The following is a 17,069-nucleotide window of genomic DNA, read 5'->3' as shown; positions in this document are numbered from 1 at the left end:
AGTTTGTCACTGTGGCCCGAGCCAGCAGCTGGTTGCCCCGGAAACCTTGACTCGAGGGGGTGGTGGTGGGACTGCAATGACCACATCGACGCCGGCACAGCAATTCCTATTGGCTATGTCACTCATCAATTGTGAGAAATCACAATGTGAAAGGCTTCCCATTGCAAACCTGAAATATTCGGGTCCTCCAGATAATCAGAACTCACCTATTGTCTCAGCACAGAATGAGGGGCAATGAGCTTCTGAAGCTGCTTATTCCTGTCCAGAAATGCTGCTCCTCTCTCTGTCTGAATATTAATTTGAAAACACAAGCTTTTGGAGCCTCAGTTCTCCTTCAGTTGTTAGTGAGAGAGGTAATATAAGACACATAACTTATAAGGAAAAGATCAAAGGGTCACACCATTGATGAGGATGTACTAAATAAACCTAAGATCTGTTAAATCTTTACTCAGTTTGAAAAAGTTTTAATTTATTAATATGTATATATAAATCCCCAGATTCCTTTCAAGTCATTGTCCTGAGAGAATGAAATGTTTTAACAGTGTAAAGAAGATGCAACATTTTAGGTCAGACAATGCATGTTAGGTGTGATACATTGTTTAGAATCTGTTTGTTTCAGTTTGGAGTCAGACTGGCTTTATTTCTAAAGTAGGAATTTATAAAACAACATATTGACTGATTATCTATATATTGTTTGCTTTTTGTACAAAATAAAATGTATCAGCAAATACAAATTCACCCCATAAATTTATGTGTGTGAGTGACTGAGGGGGGAAGAGACAGTGTGCGTATGGGGGGGGGGAAAGAGTGTGTGTGTGTGTGTGTGTGTGTGTGTGTGTGAGAGAGAGAGAGAGACAGGGAGAGAAAAAAAATGTGTGTGAGGGGGAGCTAGTGTATATATGTATGAGAAGGATAGAGAGTGTGAACGTGTGTGAGAAGAAGAGAGAATGTGTGTATGTGTGGGAAACTGTATAGTGTGGTGGGGTCACCTGTAGTGCGATATGAACCCAAGATCCCAGTTGAGGCTGTCCTCATGGGTATCAAACTTGGCTATCAGCCTCTGTTTGTGGACTCTGCATTGTTGTGTATCCAGAAGTCTGCCTTAGAGGACATTTACCCGAAGATCTGAGGCCGAATGTCCTTCAACATTGAAGAATCCCCTCACCCAGGGAGGGAACATTCCTGTCTGGCGATTGTTGCACAATGTCCATTCATCCATTGTCATAGAGTCTGCATGGTTTCACCAATGTACAATGGCTCGGGGCATCCTTGCCTGATCTGACATGTTTTGCAGAGGTTACCATGACAGGGGTTGTATAGTATCGTTGTTGATGTTGTCCTGAAGGCTGGGTAGTTTGCTGTGAACAGTGGTCTGTTTAAGGTTTGGCAGTTGTTTGAAGACCAGAAGTGAAGGCATGGGGAAGATCTTGGCAAGGTGCTCATCATCATCGATCATGTGTTGAAAGCTGTGAAGAACATGGCGTAGTTTCTCCACTCCCAGGAAGTACTAGACAATGAAGGGCACCCTATCGTATCCTGTGTTTGTCTTCTGAGGAGGTCATTACAGTTTTTCGCAGTGGCACGTTGGAACTGGTGATTGATGAGTTGACTATCGTATCCTGTTCCTATGAGGGCGTCCTTCAACACCTTCAGGTCCGTCTTGTTCCTTCTCATCCGAACAGATTCTGTGTATGTGTAGGGCTTGTCCATAGGGGATGGCTGTTTTAATATGTTTTGGGTGGAAGCTAGAGAAGTGTAGCTTCGTGAGGTTATCCATAGGCTTGCAGTAGAGCGATGTACTGAGGTGTCTGTCCCTGTGTTCAAGAATGAGACTGATTCTAAAGCGCAGTCCATGGTAAGTCTGACTGTGGGCTGAAACTTGTTGATATTGCTATTTAGTTGTCTCAGTGATTCCTCGCCATGAGTCCAAAGGAAGAAAATGTTATCAATGTATGTGGTGTACAGTGTTGGTCGGAGATTCTGTGCAGCAAAGAGACCTATGCATGAAAATGTTGACATATCGGGGAGCAAATCTGATCCCCATGGCTATTCAGTGTGCCTGGATGAAGAACTGGTTGTCAAAGGTGAAGACGTTGTGGTCAAGGATGAAGCGGATGAGTTGTGGGATGGTGTCTGGAAATTGGCAGTTGGAGGTATTGAGTACTGAGTCTGTTACAGCAATGCCGTCATCGTGGGGGATGCTGGTGTAGAGTGCTGAAAAGTTCATTGTAATGAGAAATGTTCCTGGTTCGATTGGCATCTCCACATCATCTCTGAATGAAGATTGAGCTTCACCCAGACTGAACCTTCCTCTCTTGTCTATAATCTGTGAGCAAAACACTTTATTTTCTCTCCCCTTCCATTTAATTTCTCATTCTGGGGATGAATTATTGAATTGCATCATCCTTTTCACTGATACCCGGCTCCTTTGCAGAAGAGACAGGGCCTGACTGGGGGAAGGGGGCTAGAACAGCAGCAAATGCTCTGGCACTTCAAGTGACCATCCAAATACTTCTTCAATGCTGTGATGGTTTCCCACCTCTATCATCTTTTCAGGCAGTGAGTTCCAAACTCCCACTGGCTTCTGGGGGAAAAAAATCAGATTTAAAACTCTTCTGGACCTTCTGCCCCTTACCTTAACACCAAGGTTAATAACTTTATTACGAAGGGCAAATGTTTCTTCTTTTCTACACTACCCGTGTGTCTCTTTACAATGAACAACACAATCAAATATTCTGGGAGGTTAACTATCTTCCAGTCATCTGCTGCGTCTGTGTCAAGAGATGATTTGTAAATTAATGCCAGGGCCTTTGCAATTTCCTCCTTTGCCTCCCACAACAGCGTGGGATACATCTCATTTGAGCCTGAGCATTTATTCACTTTCAAGCCTGCTAAAATTGCTAACACCTCCTCCTTCTTCAATTGTAATTTGTCCAAATATATTACAGTCCTGCTTCTACACAGTTTGCTACTTTGATCCTCAATGGGTTGTGCACTTTCCCTGGTTATCCTCTTGCCCCTAATATACCAATGAAATGCATTTGGATTCTCCTTAAACTACCCAATTTCCCCAATATTAACTGGAATAGGCAAAGTATGAAAGCCTTTGAAGGTCAGAATTCTTAAAATTTATCCAGGATTGTTTTCTGGTTTAAGATATAGAAAGTCTAACAAGAGTGGGGGCAGTGCTAGGCTGAATTGTGGGGAACGAACCCAGACATGCATTAGAAGTGTCACTGTGGGAGCAATTTGGTGATAGTGACAATAACACTTGTATATTTTAAGATAGCCATGGAAAAGGACACAAATGGCCTGGAAGTATTGATTCTGTATTGGGGGGGGAAGTCCAATTTTAAAATAAGACAGGATCTAGCCAAAGTGGGCTGGGAGCAGCTACTTGCAGGAAAATTCACAACAGAACAGTGGGAGTCTTTCAAAAAGGAAAGAGTGAAAGTGCAGGGCCACATTCATGGAAATGTGAAGGGTGGGACCCACAATCCACAGAACCCCGAATGTTGAGGAATATACAGGATTGGCTAAAGAAAACAACAGTAAGCTTATGGAAGATACCAAGGGCTCAAAAAATCAGAAGCTATTGAGGCGTATTGAAAGTGCAGGGGTTACTTAAAAAGTGAAGAGGGAGGACAAAAATAAAATTAAAAGGTAAAATAAAGGAAGGAAATCCTAGACAGATTAGAGAAATCACATTCATATTTGCACATTTAATAGCACAGTCAGATATGGGCACAAGAAAACATAGAAGATAGGAGCAGGAGGAGGCCATTTGGCCCTTCAAGCCTGCTCTGTCATTCTTCACGATAATGGCTGATTGTCCAACTCAATAGACTAATCCTGCTTTCTCCCCATAACCTTTGATTCCATGCACCCCAAGTGCAATATCTAGCCACCGCTTGAATACACTCAATGTTTTGGCATCAACTACTTCCTGTGGTCATGAATTTCACAGGCTCACCACTCTTTGGGTGAAGAAATGTCTCCTCATCTCCATCCTAAATCATCTACCCTGAATCCTCATACTATGACCCCTGGTTCTGGACACACCCATCTTCACTACATCTACCCTGTCCAGTCCTGTTAGAATTTTTTAAGTCTCTATGAGATCCCCCCTGATTCATCTGAACTCCAGCCAAAACAATCCCAACCTAGTCAATCTCTTCTCATACCTGAGACTCACCATCTCCGGAATCAGTCTGGTAAACCTACACTACACTCCCTTGAGAGCAACGGCATCCTACCTCAGAAAAGGAGTCCAAAACTGCACACAATATTCCAGGTGTGCTCTCACCAAGGGCCCTGTACAACTGCAATAACACATTCCTGCTCCTGTACTTGAAACTTCTCGTAATGAAGGCCAACATACCATTTGCCTTCTTTACCATCTGCTGCACCTGCACGCTTACCTTCAGCGAGTGGTGTACAAGGATGCCCAGGTCCCTCTGCACACTCCCCTCTCACAATTTACAGCCATTCAGGTAGTAATCAGCCTTTTTGCTTTTTCTTCCAAAGTATAACCTCACATTTATCCAAATTATACTTCATCTGCCATTGACTTGCCCATTCACCCAACCTCAAAATCACACTGAAGGATTTCTGCACCCTCATCACAGTTCACCAGTGTCCCCATCCAACTTGGTATCATCTGCAAACTTGGAGATGTTATCTCTGTTATCCTATATGTTTGGTCATGGTATTTGAGATTAATGATTTAACACACAAGTAATAATTGAATTCAACTATTAAACTCTCTAGTTGTAAATAATTGTAAAACAATATGGAAATGATTATCCAAGATTTGTTTTGGATTTCTGCCCAAGGAAGAGGGAAGTTTTGTGAGATTGTGATTTACAGCATGGGGGAAGCAAGGGGAAAAATTGTTCTGAGCTGCTATCCTGCACTGACAGTGATAACTTTTACAAACTCCTTTTCCAAAGGGATTTGGAGAGGATTGGAGACAGGAAACTGAAACCATTGCATCAAGATCTGACAGAGTCACTCGATTCATCAGAAGCTGAATATGATTGGCTGTGAATATGTTCATCTGATCTATCGGTGAGACAAGATTTCAAACACCAGTGTGACTGAAAAAGCACTGAGATAAATACACTAGTGAGCATGTTCCAGTGGGCTGACTATAAACAGCTTTAACCAGTTCAACAGCCTGAAAAAAAAACACATCATTCACAGCTGGAGAAACCATGGACAAGAGACAGACACAAGGACAGCTGCACCATGGAAAAACTGCAGAAACGTTGGGACTGTGGGAAGAGATTCAAATACCCACCCTGGCTTGAACCTCATTGACGCAGTTGACCTCTGGAGAAAATATGGAAATGAGAGGAGTGTGGGAAGGAATTCAATTACCTATCACCGCTGAATCTCATTGACACAATGACACTGGAGCGAGGCTATTCACCTGCACTGTGTGTGTGAAGGGATTCAGTCAGTCAGCCAACCTGGTGAAACACTGGCTTATTCACACTGAGGAGAGCCCACTTAGCTGCAGAGACTGTGGACAGAGGTTCAGGCAGTCATTCAACCTCATTGCACACCAGTGGGTTCACACTTGGGGGAGACCATTCTCCTGCTCCGTGTGTGGGAAGGGATGCATTCAGACAGCCACCTTGCTGACACACCAGCGAATTCACACTGAGAGGCCATTCAGCTGCATTTACTGTGGGCAGGTGCAGGCATTCAGGCCACCTCACTGTATGGCAGTGAACTCACACTGGGGAGATGCTGTTCACCTGCTCCCAGTGTGGGAAGAGATTCACCGATTAATCCGCTCTGCTAATACACCAGTGAGTTCACACGGGAGAGAGGCCATACTCCTGTACTGAGTATGGGAAGGGATTTGTTCAGTCATTGAATCTGGTGGTACATCAGCAAGTTCACACTGGGGAGAGGCTGATTACTTGCCCTGAGTGTGGGGAGGCATTCATTCAGTCATCCCAACTGCTCAGACACAAGCAAGGTCACAAGTGACTGCAGGGATTGGATTCTGCTGTTATTGATAATGAGCACTGAGTCCCTTTCATTCTGACCATTTGGGTTGTTTCTGCTGGTGTTAGTAATCCTTGTATCTGGATCTATCACTAATTGCAGTCCCAAGAATATAGAGTCCTTTCAAAAACCCCATAATTCAGGAACAACAATATTCTGAACTTTGACTTCAATCCTACATTAATATTTGGTACAAATTCTACCATTCATTGTCTGAAAGGTTCCACTGATTAACGTCTCCAATGAAAAGGTGCTGATCACGTCCTTACTGACAATTCTTGCACAGTCCACACAGCAGCCCCTCCATTATCCACCAGGAGAAGGGGAATGGGAATTAGAGGAGAAGCGAGAATCTCCAAATGTTACCTCTTTGTTTGGTACAGAATTCCCCTCAGCACAGAAATGGAGACAAATCCAATCCAAGTAACAGTCTGTAAGTAATTACCATGTAATAACCATGCAAAACCTTCAGAAATTGTTTTTGAATTTTGAATTGCAGCAACCCGGAACTACACAAAGCAGAGCAGGAACACTTATACGGAGTCTTCAAAAGAAATGGAAACCCAAAAAGTACAATCTGCCATTACCTCTGAGACAGAACACAACAAGCAGACACAACACAACCAGAATCACTTATCACCTTACCATACATCAAGGACATTTCAGAGATGACCACAAGACTACTCAGACCCCTAGGTATCAAAGTAGCCCACAAACTGACAACCATCCTACGACAACTACTGAAGAACGTAAAGGATCCCATACCTAAAACCGGCAGAACTGAGGTAATATACAAAATACCATGCAAGGACTGTAAGAAACACTACATAGCCAAACCAGAAGAAATTTGACTATACGGACACATGAACACCAACTAGCCACCAAGAGACACGATCAATTCTCACTTGTCTCACTACACACGGACAATGAGGGACATCAATTCGACTGGGACAACTCATTGATAATCACACAAGCCAAACAGAGACATGCCAGGGAATTCCTGGAGACCTGGTATTCCAACTGGAACTCCATCAACAAACACATTGAATTAGACCCTGTGTAAAAACCACTGAGAAACAAAACTGGAAATAATACCAATCACTCTAGCAAAATGAGGCATATAAATAACAATCGGGACAGAACACTGACACTTCACTGGAGGGGACTGTCAACCATAGAAATCTGACCATTAAAACATTAAACGTGGGTAACATAGCCCTATTGTTAGAGACAGAGCAGGTTAGACAATGTCAGAGAGATGATCAGGGAGGGCACAGGTGAAACACAGCAATGGATAGACATGAGATAACATGGTGTAGAGCTGGATGAACACAGCAGGCCAAGCAGCATCAGAGGAGCAGGAAGGCTGACGTTTCGGGCCTAGACCCTTCTTCAGAAATGGGGGAGGGGAAGGGGGTTCTGAAATAAATAGGGAAAGAGGGGGAGGCGGATAGAAGATGGATAGAGGAGAAGCAAGGCTGAAGAGATTACGAGTGAGTTGCAGTGGGAGAGAGATCCACTGAGGTTTTTCCGGAGGGTAACTTCTTCAGGGTAGACATCCTTAGAAGATGCTTCGCAGTGGGGTTAAAATTGTTTCAGAGATAGTAAGAACTGCAGATGCTGGAAAATCTGAGATAACACGGTGTAGAGCTGGATAAACACAGCAGGCCAAGCAGCATCAGAGGAGCAGGAAGGCTGACGTTTCGGGCCGAGACCCTTCTTCAGAAATGGGGGAGGGGAAGGGGGTTCATGGATTCAGATTCACGGAAGAAGGGGGTCACATCAGCCCTAGAGCCATTGATTTTGTCTCAGATAACACAGCACAGCACAGCACTCAAAGCCCTACACTGCGCAAGAATGGTTAAAAATACTCCCTTCCAAACTGTAAGATTCCATATTAAAATCTCTGGCTGACGCCCGTAACTAGAAACAGATCGGGGACACTGGAGTCGGGGACAAATCTTGAGTGCCGAAATCTCCGGGGAGCAGTGATGTCATCGCGCAATGGTTGGTGCGTGATGGCATCACAGAAGCAGCTTACAATTGGGCGATTGGCGGCCGTTCCGGACCAATGCGAGGGGGCGATGTGGAGCGTTTGGTCCTCCAACCAATCAGAGTGAGCGAGGGGCGGGCTCTAACCAATCAGCGTGAATGAGATAAATACAGGAAGAACATAAATGTCTGAAGAAACTCACCGGGTCTGGCAGTGTTTGTGGAGATAGAAACAGGGTTAATGTTTCGAGTTTAGCGACCGTTCTTCAGATGATGCCAGTCCTGCTGATTTTCTCTCAAGATAATCACCGTCCCTGCTTCACCTCAAATGTCCCCACCTTGAAAAGAGGTGAATTTTTGTCTAAAAAAAAGTTTGTCCTTAGGAGCTTGTTTCACAGTCGCCTCTTCCTCTCATGGTGCTTAGGAGACTGGAAGGACAGTGTGACTGGGGATATCTGGCACTAAGCACATTCCTACAATATCCAGAGTGTCCAGATTCCTCACATTGAGCACTTTCCAATCTTTGACCATTTCTTAAATTTCCTGGAGGTTCACCAACATGTGCAATGTGACCAACAAAAGCAGGAATACTTGCAAGAGAGCACTCAACAAAGGATAGACAGTTTGCAGTCTGCAAGTAATAGTGCCCAAGTACCAAAAGATCTTCGGAATGTCCTGCTGATGAGAACTACACACACCTAAGGGGACTGTCAGGGACTTGTCTTCAAGGCATTGTTTCCTGACAAGGGCTGCCCACCCAACGAGTCTACTCCCTAACAAGGACAGCTCCCTGCCCTGATCACTTGTTGGTTCCCTCTCAATACTTGTAGATCCAGTCTAGCAGCAATAACCTTTAGGAATTGATGAGCTTGGACTCTAAATTTTGCTGCTCTTTGTGGTGGACATTGTCACCCGCAAAGCTTTCTGCAAATGCAGTTCAAGATGGACGAGCAGTGCTTCAACAGAAGTTCTTGATGGTGGAGAATGGGGGTGTTTGCACCACCTGGTAATTAGCATCAGAGGAGCAGGAAAGCTGACGCTTTGGGTCGGGACCCTTCTTCAGAAATTTTTTTAGATAGAAATTCACCTGCTGTGTTCCTCCAGCTCCACACTGTGTTATCTCTGACTCCAGCATCAGCAGTTCTTACTATCTCTGGTAATCAGCAGGAGTTTTCTTGCCCATGTTTGACATGGTGTGATGATACGTCAAGAGGTCTGGAAGAAACTTTGAAGACTGCTAGGGCAATTCCCTTCTAGGTGTATACCACTGTGCTGTTACCTCTGCTGTGTCTATCCTGCTGGTGGGACACCTTTTTAGAGGTGGATAGAACTGAATGGCTTGCTGAGCCATTTCATCGGGAAGTTAACGATCAGCCACATCTGAGTTACGAGTTTGGAATTATCCTTTAGGTAAGGGTGGCAGAATTCCATCCCTAATGGGCTTCAGTCTTTACAACAATGTTGGCTTTGAATTCCAGATTTTTACTGAGTTCAAATTTCACCATCTGCCAATTTCTCCTGGTAAATTATCTGATTGACTAGCCCGGTGGCAGTAACATCACACCATCAACTCCTGATGAGACCGAGATTTTGAACAAGTGGTGCAATCTTAGAGAGTTCCCAGGAAGAGTGATGGATTCAGAAGTTAGGGAGTGGAATTTTTAGTGGGTGATTGAAGACAATGGCTTTGGGTTTTTTTTTGCTCTTTAATTAGAGGGAATTTCTGCTTATCCAGTACAGGATGTGAGATAAGCAGTCTGATAACTTAGCAACAGTAGAGGAATAGAAAGGGATTGTGGTGAGGTAGGGCTGGATGCTGTCAGTGTTCGTGTAAAAACTAAGACAGTGCTTTTCGGTAATGTCACCTAGTGGCAATGTGTGGCTGAGAAATAGGAGTGGCCAAGGCTGGATCCTTTAGGGATAATATATAGTCATAGAGGTATACAGCATGGAAACAGACCCTTCAGTTCAACTCGTCCATGACGATCAGTATCCTAAATAAGTCTAGTCCCATTTGCCAGCATTTGCCCCATATCCTTCTCAGCCCTTCCTATTCATGTACCCATCAAGATGCCTTTTAAATGTTGTATTTTTACCAGCCTCTACCACTTCCCCTGGCAGCTCATTTCATACACACATTACCTTCTGTGTGGAAAAGATTGCCACTTAGATCTCTTTTAAATCTTTCCTCTCTCACTTTAAACCTATGCCTTCTTGTTTTGGACTCCCCCACACTGGGAAAAAAAAACCTTGTTTATTTACCCTATCCATGCCTCAGGGACATGAGGCAGGAAAGGGAGGTTGTGGATAGGACAGGCATTTGCAAAGATGCTGGGGTGAAAGGTCTGTCTTTCTCAGGAAGGTTAACGATGGTGGATTTACTGGTGAGAGGTACAGAATTAGAAGAGAGGGAACTGTTAGCAATATCAGTGACATGGGGGTGAGGTGGATGGTGGGAATAGGGTCAAGGGACTAACAGTTGGGTCTCATCGACAAGAACTGTATCAGATTAACCTCACCACTAGTCATCTCTCTTTTTAATAACAGTAGCCCTATGGTTCTCTGGGATGATGGTGACTACTACTCTGGGGAGAGTGAGAGCTCTATAAAAAGAACTAAATTGTGTTTGAACTATTACGATGATCTGTCATAGTGTATTTAATACAAAGCTGATTTATTTGACTTTTATCCAGAATATTAAATCTTTGCTTTCAGTCCTGGGTGTGTTTAACAGTAAAGTCCAATTGCAGTTGAGATGTGTGATCTCTCTGCTGTCTCAGCAGAGTGGATGAGTGAGTGAATCGCTTAGCTCACACTGGGCAGGCGAATGATCTGTCCCCCATTGTGATCTCTCTGCTGGCTCAGCATGGTGGATGAGGGAGTGAATCGCTTAGCTCACACTGGGCAGGTGAATGATCTGTCCCCCAGTGTGATCTCTCTGCTGGCTCAGCATGGTGGATGAGGGAGTTAAACGTTTTTTACACACGGAGCAATTGAATGGTTTCTCCCCAGTGTGAACTCACTGGTGTACTGAGAGTTGAGATGATTGCCTAAACCCAGTTCGACAGTGAAAGATTTCTCATCATATGAACATGTTTATGGGATGTCAATTCCACAGAAATTCAATAGTACTTCCCACAGACTAGATATTTCAAAGGTCTCTCCTCAACATGAATAAGTTGATGATAAAACAGTCCCCTGGAGCTTGAGCAGTGATTTCTGCAGTTTGAGCATTTGAAAGGTCTCTCCTCAGTGCGAACATGTTGATAATAAAACTGTCCCCAGGAACTTGTATAGCACTTCCAGCAATCCGGGAATTTAAAATGTCTCTCCCAATGTGAACTTGCTGGTATCTCAGCAGGTTGGACAACTGAGTGAATCACCTTCCACACTTGGAGCAGGAGAACGGTCTCTTCTCAGTGTGAACCTGCTGGTGCACCATGAGGTCAGATGATCGCCTGAACCCAGTCCCACAAAGAGAGCAATTGAGCGGTCTCTCCTCAGAGTGAATATGTTTGTGGGAAATCGTGTCCCTGGGGGATTTGTTGCACTTCCCAATCTGGTCATTTAAAAGGACTCTCATTAATGTGAGCAAGTTAATGGGATGTCATGTCCCCGGGTGTTTTATAGTCTTTTACACAGTCTGGGCATTTAAAAGGTATCTCATTTGTATGAGCATGTTGATGGGACGTCAAGTTCCCAGAGGCTTTATAAACATTTTCCAGTGTGGACATTTCAAAATTGTTTCATTCATGTCAGTATGCTGAAAGGACATCAAGTCCCTGAACGTTTTAAGGTATTTTCCACAGTCTGGGCATTTAAAAGGTCGGTCTACAGTGTGAGCACGTTGATAGCACAACAGTCCTCCTGAGTTTTTACAGCATTTGCCACAGTCTAGACATTAAAACAGTCTCTCCTCAGTGTAAACAAGCTGGTATTGCAACAGGTTAGATGACTGAGTGAATCCGTTTGCACACACACTGAGCGGGTGAATGGTCTGTTGCTGGTGTGACTGCATCAATGAGTTTCCAGGTCAGATGGGGAAATAAATTGCTCCACACAATCCCCACATTTCCACAGTTTCTCCCCAGTGTGACTGCATCGTTTGTGAGTCTGATGATTGGCTAAAGCCTCGTCCACACATATAACACGTGTACGGTTTCTCTCCACTGTGAACAGAGCTTTCTCCTTCCATCTTCAAAATGTGATAACATTCTGTTTATAATTGGACTACTCCATCAGATCATGATGTGATGATTGGATTGTAAATATTCCCCTTCTAATAACCTGTGAAACTGATGTCAAGCAAACAACAAGAGTGAGAATCTCTCATAAAACACTGACTTCTATATGAAGATAGAGAAGTGAAAGGTAGGGACTGAAGGAGAGGGATTTTAGACAGCTTTTAGAACTTTGTCAGAATCTTCCAAACACTGAGCCTCCACCAACGAGAACGAGCAGGGTAGCAAGTGGATGTGAACACCATCACCTCTCACATTTAGATAAGGGAGGTAGAGAACAGCTGTTCCCAAGAGTTGATGTAAAAATATGTGGGCAATGTTTACTGGGAGATGTAAGAAAGGAATATTGTGGTGCTTTTACTTTTTTTTCAATTCTTACATTCAATGGCCAATAATATCCAGTGTTGAATGAATAGTGAATCAAGTGACACTGTCAGATTGTGATGTGTTGTTTGGTTTGAGTTTCTGAGGTGCAATCCACTTCAAACATTCCGTAAAATAACTTTACCAGAACTATCACTATCCGTCCAGGATAGAAATTGAAATGAAAGAAACATTTCTCTTTTTTTAGGCTGTGTGTAAATGCTTCCCTCCACACCCCCAGTAAAAGGACTTTATAACTCCATCCCTGTCAGTCCAGGATAAACAATCATATTTCTCTCCAGGACTGAGATTACTGCACATGCGTTCTGCTGCCCATTGCCCCCTACAAAGTGTCATCTCGTTTTGTGAAACGGGAACAGATTGCTTCTTTATTCGGGGTCTGCCGCATCCACAAAGTATGTTAAAAAGCCTCTACGTTCAACTGCCCAGTCCAATGCCTTCGCCGCTCCGCCTCATTGTTACCTTTTGTGGAGATGGAAAAAAAAGCCTCAGGATTGCCCCCACTGTGCGTGCTACAGACTATCCATGTTGGGAAGGGTACTGAGCTTGTGCAATGATAATCGATTGTGTGGATGGGTGAGTTCACCAGCGTTAGGAATGCTGGTTAGAAGCCGTCGTTGTAGCTTTTGAATTTATTTCTTGCAACACGTACAAGCCATCTTTCTATTTATCTCCAACAAGGACTACTGATACACAAAATACATTTAATGTAGAATAAAAAAATCCCCTGCACTCCCCAGGAATGTTATATAACAAAGTCTGACACTGAGCCACACATTAAAAGGTAAAGTCGCCACACCAGTTCTGGATCATGGGGCAGTTCTCTCATTATAGAGACAACTGTTGGTGGTTCAATCTGAGGGACATTATGCCTCAGACAAGCAGATAGGTTGTGAAGGAGAGTCATTAACGGTAACCTCAGCCGGCCAGGCAATAACACCCACAATGTTGAGATCATCAGAGAAAGTGGGGCAAAGTGGGAAAAAGCTCAGAGAAGAGTTTTGGCTTTCTGAACTGTCTTTATGGAAGAAAGTGTGGATTTCATGTTTCAGGAAATAGCAATATTCATGTCATTGGCTGAAGGAGCTGTTAGTGTTCGACTGAAACCCTCAAGGCATTGAAGAACTATTTAAATGAACACTTGAAATGTCAGAGCATATAAGAAGACAGGTCAACTGCTGGAAACTGGAGTTGGAAGCAATAGTTTTTGATGACCAGCATTGACATGATGGGCAGAAGGATTTCTCTCCATGCTTGTTTAAAACTCAGTTCTCTGTATCATTTTGTAACTGAAATGAAAATAAATGTCAAGAGCAGTGCCATTAAGAAAAGTGGCAAGCCTCCTGATGCATGCTATAGACCGAGTGATCTCATGATTAGGATTTGGTTCTCTCACTGCTGTTTACTGTGTTTGATTCCAGTCAGGGAATGAGAATGAATTGTTCCAGTACAAGCTCTTAAAATGAACATGAATTCCTGACTTTAGAAGTAGCAAAGAGAGGAGATCTCGAAGGATCAGAGAGAGTTTCATGCCAAAAGATGAAAGCAACTGGAAGGAAGCACCAAAATCCATTACCTCCGACTGCTCAACCATAGTACAAAAATCCTGCTCCTTTTTGGAGATGCATGGTTTTGGAGATTTGATAGGTTGGATGTGGAAAAGTTGGTTCCTGGCCTTGGACAGTCTAGGACAACAAGATGTAATCTCAGAATAAGGGTTGCACATTTAAGACAAAGATGAGGAGGAATTTATTCTGTCACAGGATTGTAAAACTGTGGAATTCTTTAGAGCAGAGGACTGTCGAGACCTGGTATCAAGTATATTCAAGGCTGCGATAGACAGGTTTTAATCAGTTGGGGTATCAAGGGCGATGAGGAAAGGCAAAAAAATGCAGTTGAGTCTTAACAAATCAAACATGAGCTCAATGAATGGCAGATCAGACTTGATGGGCTGAATGGTCTCTTTCTGCTCCTAAAATTTATAGTCTTAATGCAAGGCTGCAAAACTGACCCGCATAAAATTTACCAAGTTAAAAATGTATGGATCCCCTCAGGGCAGGGAACCATGGTGAGATACTAGCAGACAACACAAGAGAGAGAGAATAATTGTGGGTGACTGAGCTGGAATTATCTGTGTACCAGGATAGCAGTGTAAACTGGTCTTCAGCACACACCTAGACCCTGGCTTCACGAGGCCTACAGTTACCTCTCACAAACCACCACTGCCGTTCACATTTCCCCACGTCCCTTCTATTTTTGTTTTAAGCCGATTGCATGTCAGACATTTACAGCTGACATTGCCAATGTGGAACTGTAACACGCAGTGAAGTGATTCTGACTGTCCAAGCCACAATTCTGCTTCTAAAAATCAGTCAGTATTTTGTTTTTTTTTGCTATAAATTTTAACCATTAATAGACCATGACAGTGAAAGCACTGAACTGTAATCACTGGACCACCAGGGAAGATCTCTGTTTCTATCACTTTGGATATAATCCCCTCGACTCTATATCCATTTTGTTACATTGTCTTGGCTTATAATACACAGGCTATCCACTCATCTATTACATTGCAGTATTCAATGCATGAGACTGTGTCTCAGTGGATACAGTTCTAGATTTGTCTCGATTGCATTACACTTCTCCTGCGATCCAATTATATGACGCTAGACTCATTTTTGTTGTCCATTTTAAAGCCCCCACTTCACTGTTGGCTCCATACTTCAGCAGTTAGACCATTGTTCTTGTAAACCAGCTGTTGTGTGTTTGATTCTTACTGGAGCCTTGCAGACTTTTCGTACATCTACTGCAGCTGACAGTAAAGGAGTGTTTTAAAGGCGATTTGAATTTTTTCCTGATGTAACACATAGTGCCATTTTGCCCACAGGCCAGGGCTGATCTGTTTGAGTTTGGAAATCCACCTTCTTGTTTCTCCTTTAAGAAACTCGAGGAAGACCATTCAGATGGAGAAGCAGCAGCTGACATGGCCAATGTTTGGTAGGAAGATCGAGGTAAGGCCGTATAATGTGCAGACTGATGGGGAAACAATGGGGGAATAATATGGACAGGAGAATGGCCAAATGCTTCCTTTCTTTACTGTAACCAGACTCTGGCATTACAGTCTGAAATGAAACAAGAATAAGCCAAGTGGATGAAATCATTGCTTTCTGAGAGTTGGTCTCTCCTGAGGCTGCAGTCACTCTCAGGGGATGTGGATATGTGTTTCCCTCTGTGGATGGAAATAAGGTTCTGTTCCCCAAAAGGGTGTAAAGACAGTTTGAGCATCTCAACCTACAGTTCCATTCGTTTTATTGTTTGACATTAAAACCACGCAGGGAAAATCTCATTGAGATGAACAGTTAAAACGTCAGTGCACACAAGGATAACAGCCAAGTGCTGGAATCTGGGATGAAGGGCCTCTTTCCATGCTGTAAAAATTTGATGACTCCATCAATTTGGAGGAGAAGGACATATCCAGTAAAAAAAAACCCACCAAAAGCTGTGTCATTAAGAAAAGATGCAAGTGCACTTACTGTTTTCCCTGATGGTCTAAGTAGTAAGGATTCAGTGCTTTCATCGTGGTGGGCTGGATTTGATACCTGGAGGGGGAATTAGAATTTAATATCCCTGTAACCTCAAATGACACAACAGATGGGTTTGGGATGGTAAAACTGTGTTCACACCCCCTTGGGGAACTAATCCTTGTTTTCACCCACAGAGAGAAACACACAGACACATCCCCCAAGAGTGACACAAGCCTCAGGATTATGCCTGCTCCATGTGCTTCACTTCTGCTCTCTGTCCCCATACACAAGTTTCTCCCACAAAAGCCATCCTTAGATGGAACATAAGCGGCTTCTCCGGACAATCAGAACCCATTACTGTGAGCTGGGCCATGAAATGGACAATGAGCTGAAATTGTCCCACAATCTGCTCGTGTACCAGTTTCAATTTCCAAACCCCACCGACCCAATCCCTGCGGTCCCTGGGAACCTGACAAGGCAGTGCCTGGCAGACATTCCTCACTAAAAACAACAGACACAGTACAAACTCTAAACACTTTCGTGTCTCATCTGTTTCTGTTTCTGTCACTGTCTCACCTCCAGCTCCCCCTGACCGTCTAGAAGCCAGGTCAATGAGCAGATCATGAAGCTAATCTTTACCTGGAAAGCAGGGCCAGGGAATATGACACAAGGCATTGAGAAGCAATGGGTTTGCACATGGCTGGGTAAAGAGACGCCAGGATCTCCTCTTCCTGAGTCTCTTAGATACTGGTCCCAGTAATGTGCACAGTGCCAGTTATCCACAGGCACAATGTCCCAATGGATAACATGACTGACAGACAGATCAGAGGAGTGTTGATTCGATTCCTTTTTGGCTTGGGTGTCTTTTACAATCGTTGTAATACACCTCATAAACTGAGCTGACCAAAGC

The sequence above is a fragment of the Rhincodon typus genome, chromosome 42 (genome assembly GCF_021869965.1).
Source record: "Rhincodon typus isolate 14 chromosome 42, sRhiTyp1.1, whole genome shotgun sequence".
Classification (NCBI taxonomy): domain Eukaryota; kingdom Metazoa; phylum Chordata; class Chondrichthyes; order Orectolobiformes; family Rhincodontidae; genus Rhincodon; species Rhincodon typus.
Note: the sequence above shows the minus strand (reverse complement) of the source record.